Source organism: Schistocerca cancellata, unplaced genomic scaffold, assembly GCF_023864275.1.
Source record: "Schistocerca cancellata isolate TAMUIC-IGC-003103 unplaced genomic scaffold, iqSchCanc2.1 HiC_scaffold_681, whole genome shotgun sequence".
Lineage (NCBI taxonomy): Eukaryota > Metazoa > Arthropoda > Insecta > Orthoptera > Acrididae > Schistocerca > Schistocerca cancellata.
Window position 1 is genome coordinate 97,501 of NW_026046692.1, and position 5,000 is coordinate 102,500.

At 52.9% G+C, this 5,000-nt stretch overlaps 1 non-coding gene across 1 annotated transcript in view; it reads right to left on the minus strand.

Moving 5' to 3' along the window:
- Positions 1–1,405, minus strand: part of LOC126139208 (small subunit ribosomal RNA) — a 1,909-nt gene extending 504 nt beyond the window's left edge. The window contains exon 1 of the ribosomal RNA XR_007528642.1: positions 1–1,405. This exon is cut by the window's left edge and continues 504 nt beyond it. This is a non-coding gene — a ribosomal RNA (small subunit ribosomal RNA).
- Positions 1,406–5,000: the final 3,595 nt, after the last annotated feature.

The following is a 5,000-nucleotide window of genomic DNA, read 5'->3' on the forward strand; positions in this document are numbered from 1 at the left end:
AGACAAATCGCTCCACCAACTAAGAACGGCCATGCACCACCACCCACCGAATCAAGAAAGAGCTATCAATCTGTCAATCCTTCCGGTGTCCGGGCCTGGTGAGGTTTCCCGTGTTGAGTCAAATTAAGCCGCAGGCTCCACTCCTGGTGGTGCCCTTCCGTCAATTCCTTTAAGTTTCAGCTTTGCAACCATACTTCCCCCGGAACCCAAAAGCTTTGGTTTCCCGGAGGCTGCCCGCCGAGTCATCGGAGGAACTGCGGCGGATCGCTGGCTGGCATCGTTTATGGTTAGAACTAGGGCGGTATCTGATCGCCTTCGAACCTCTAACTTTCGTTCTTGATTAATGAAAACATACTTGGCAAATGCTTTCGCTTCTGTTCGTCTTGCGACGATCCAAGAATTTCACCTCTAACGTCGCAATACGAATGCCCCCGCCTGTCCCTATTAATCATTACCTCGGGTTCCGAAAACCAACAAAATAGAACCGAGGTCCTATTCCATTATTCCATGCACACAGTATTCAGGCGGGCTTGCCTGCTTTAAGCACTCTAATTTGTTCAAAGTAAACGTGCCGGCCCACCCAGACACTCAATAAAGAGCACCTTGGTAGGATTTCAACGGGGTCCGCCTCGGGACGCACGAACACGCACGAGGCGGTCGCACGCCTTCGGCTCGCCCCACCGGCAGGACGTCCCACGATACATGCCAGTTAAACACCGACGGGCGGTGAACCAACAGCGTGGGACACAAATCCAACTACGAGCTTTTTAACCGCAACAACTTTAATATACGCTATTGGAGCTGGAATTACCGCGGCTGCTGGCACCAGACTTGCCCTCCAATAGATACTCGTTAAAGGATTTAAAGTGTACTCATTCCGATTACGGGGCCTCGGATGAGTCCCGTATCGTTATTTTTCGTCACTACCTCCCCGTGCCGGGAGTGGGTAATTTGCGCGCCTGCTGCCTTCCTTGGATGTGGTAGCCGTTTCTCAGGCTCCCTCTCCGGAATCGAACCCTGATTCCCCGTTACCCGTTACAACCATGGTAGGCGCAGAACCTACCATCGACAGTTGATAAGGCAGACATTTGAAAGATGCGTCGCCGGTACGAGGACCGTGCGATCAGCCCAAAGTTATTCAGAGTCACCAAGGCAAACGGACCGGACGAGCCGACCGATTGGTTTTGATCTAATAAAAGCGTCCCTTCCATCTCTGGTCGGGACTCTGTTTGCATGTATTAGCTCTAGAATTACCACAGTTATCCAAGTAACGTGGGTACGATCTAAGGAACCATAACTGATTTAATGAGCCATTCGCGGTTTCACCTTAATGCGGCTTGTACTGAGACATGCATGGCTTAATCTTTGAGACAAGCATATGACTACTGGCAGGATCAACCAGGGAGCTGCGTCAACTAGAGCTGAGCAGCCGGCCGCCCGGGAGTGTGTCCCAGGGGCCCGCGCGAACACGCAAGCGTCCGCTCAATTATTCTGCAAACAGGAGGAGGCTGAGCTCCCCTGCACAATACACCTCGAAACCCTCTCAGGTCCCGGCGGCGCGCAGCGCCGTCCTAAGTACTTGGTCGGGTCCGAGAGAGGCGCAATCGCCCGGAGTTAGGCGAGTAGACGCTTTAGGTGCGACCACCCGTGCTCCCAACTGAGCTTGCCGCTGCCGACAGAGGCCCGGGAGCGTGCTGTCGTGGCATTGCCGGCGGGAGACAACACGCGCCACCTACGGTGACCGGCAGCTCCAACGCCAGCGCCACAGAAGGGCAAAGGCCCCACGTGGGTGCCGAAGCGAACTCTCCCAGCACAGCGCACGTGCCAACACGTCTGCACAACTGCGATACAAACCACCAGCGAGAACCGCTGGGGCGACCGAGCAGCAGACGGCGTCGCGGCGCCGAGTGCCGGGCGGCGGCGCATCCTCAACGCACACAGTCCTCAGTCGGACCAGCACACTGCAGATGTCCACCGCGCTTCGCACCGGGCCCGCGAGGACCCACTTTGGCCGCCCGGCGCCGCGCGCAGGGTGCCCCGGCGCGCAGCTGCGCCGCCTGCCGCGTCCGTCGGCCGGCGCGCCTGCCACTGGGCGCCCCCACCAGCCGGCTGTAGCGCGTGCGCCCACGCACCGCGCGGCCAGCACGCCGGGCGGCCCCCCCTCACCGGCCGGGGACGGTCCCGCCCAGCCACCGCCGCGTATCGCTTCACACACAGATTTGCCCTTACTGATTTACCTCCAGCAACAACAACCGCACCACAATGGGTTTACCAGTTGTTCATTTGCGTAACGTCACCAGCAAACGTAGACGTCCATCCCAGTTTGCAAATGCAACGATTATTGCATACCTGTCTGTTTGGTGTCACGACACACTACGTCTGCCCACATACACGCAACAAAATGTGCACGACTAGAGAACACGTGGGAGGTGGCCCCCTACGTATGCGATGTCCATTACGAGACCGACTGTCAACCAGCATCTGTACCATGTCGCAGATGTGGAACGCGGTGCACCATGCTATCACACTGTGTGAGAAGAGACGACTACGTTTGAATACACGCGCCACTACATCAACAGACGGCTCATGCTGATCGCCATCCAGGGCGTCCGTTACTCCCACACGTCTCTATGGCGTACCACACTGCAATGTAGCTGTTATGGGGAGACGGCACGTGGCTGAGTGCACAACATTTGGACCGTATGGTTCGCTGTTGTTGGGCGCAGTCGTTGTACAGTCACACATGTGCCACAGCGTATCATTCAGTACATACGGACCTATGTGCAGTACAATGTGAGGGTTAAGCTTACGACATCAGCGGACAGTGGACACAGGCCGTACCACGACGTAGACTGAGCGCTTCGACATGCGAATGCCAGTGAACAGCTGCGAAGGGCATTGAACACGCAAGCACCTGAACGACCAGCGTGCGAAGGCAGGGGGGAGGGGGGGGGCGATGTACATCCTGCAGTCGTCCACATTACAGTGTACAGCGGGAGCATGTAAAAAGTAAGCAACACTTGCGAAGTGTTGAACATGAAACGATACACAAGAGGGTGGGCGGTGCGAGTAGCGAACTATATTCAGAGGGTTGTGGTTAGACAACACTGGATTAATGTAACGTGTCATATGCCAATTACAGAGCAGGTTAAGGCACAACTTGGGTTAGGTTAAGGCACAACTTGGGTTAGGTTAAGGCACAACTTGGGTTAGGTTAAGGCACAACTTGGGTTAGGTTAAGGCACAACTTGGGTTAGGTTAAGGCACAACTTGGGTTAGGTTAAGGCACAACTTGGGTTAGGTTAAGGCACAACTTGGGTTAGGTTAAGGCACAACTTGGGTTAGGTTAAGGCACAACTTGGGTTAGGTTAAGGCACAACTTGGGTTAGGTTAAGGCACAACTTGGGTTAGGTTAAGGCACAACTTGGGTTAGGTTAAGGCACAACTTGGGTTAGGTTAAGGCACAACTTGGGTTAGGTTAAGGCACAACTTGGGTTAGGTTAAGGCACAACGTGGGTTAGGTTAAGGCACAACGTGGGTTAGGTTAAGGCACAACGTGGGTTAGGTTAAGGCACAACGTGGGTTAGGTTAAGGCACAACGTGGGTTAGGTTAAGGCACAACGTGGGTTAGGTTAAGGCACAACGTGGGTTAGGTTAAGGCACAACGTGGGTTAGGTTAAGGCACAACGTGGGTTAGGTTAAGGCACAACGTGGGTTAGGTTAAGGCACAACTTGGGTTAGGTTAAGGCACAACTTGGGTTAGGTTAAGGCACAACTTGGGTTAGGTTAAGGCACAACTTGGGTTAGGTTAAGGCACAACTTGGGTTAGGTTAAGGCACAACTTGGGTTAGGTTAAGGCACAACTTGGGTTAGGTTAAGGCACAACTTGGGTTAGGTTAAGGCACAACTTGGGTTAGGTTAAGGCACAACTTGGGTTAGGTTAAGGCACAACTTGGGTTAGGTTAAGGCACAACTTGGGTTAGGTTAAGGCACAACTTGGGTTAGGTTAAGGCACAACTTGGGTTAGGTTAAGGCACAACTTGGGTTAGGTTAAGGCACAACTTGGGTTAGGTTAAGGCACAACTTGGGTTAGGTTAAGGCACAACTTGGGTTAGGTTAAGGCACAACTTGGGTTAGGTTAAGGCACAACTTGGGTTAGGTTAAGGCACAACTTGGGTTAGGTTAAGGCACAACTTGGGTTAGGTTAAGGCACAACTTGGGTTAGGTTAAGGCACAACTTGGGTTAGGTTAAGGCACAACTTGGGTTAGGTTAAGGCACAACTTGGGTTAGGTTAAGGCACAACTTGGGTTAGGTTAAGGCACAACTTGGGTTAGGTTAAGGCACAACTTGGGTTAGGTTAAGGCACAACTTGGGTTAGGTTAAGGCACAACTTGGGTTAGGTTAAGGCACAACTTGGGTTAGGTTAAGGCACAACTTGGGTTAGGTTAAGGCACAACTTGGGTTAGGTTAAGGCACAACTTGGGTTAGGTTAAGGCACAACTTGGGTTAGGTTAAGGCACAACGTGGGTTAGGTTAAGGCACAACGTGGGTTAGGTTAAGGCACAACGTGGGTTAGGTTAAGGCACAACGTGGGTTAGGTTAAGGCACAACGTGGGTTAGGTTAAGGCACAACGTGGGTTAGGTTAAGGCACAACGTGGGTTAGGTTAAGGCACAACGTGGGTTAGGTTAAGGCACAACGTGGGTTAGGTTAAGCACAAATTGCGTTACATTGCGGTACAAATTGCGTTACATTGCGGTACAAATTGCGTTACGAATTTGGTTAGGTTAAGGTGCAAAATGGGTTAGGTTAAGGTGCGAAATGGGTTGGATTACAGTACACAACGTGGTAAGAGCGTGTGTTGGGGGGGGGGGGGGGCCGAGGTTCGTTGGTAGTGATCATTGTAAGTGAATGTCGGAGGCAGCGTCAGTATGTCACAGCAGTTATGTCTCGTCAGGATGCGCTTATGCGCTTTTCGCTCGTGACTGGAGGCGCGCCGC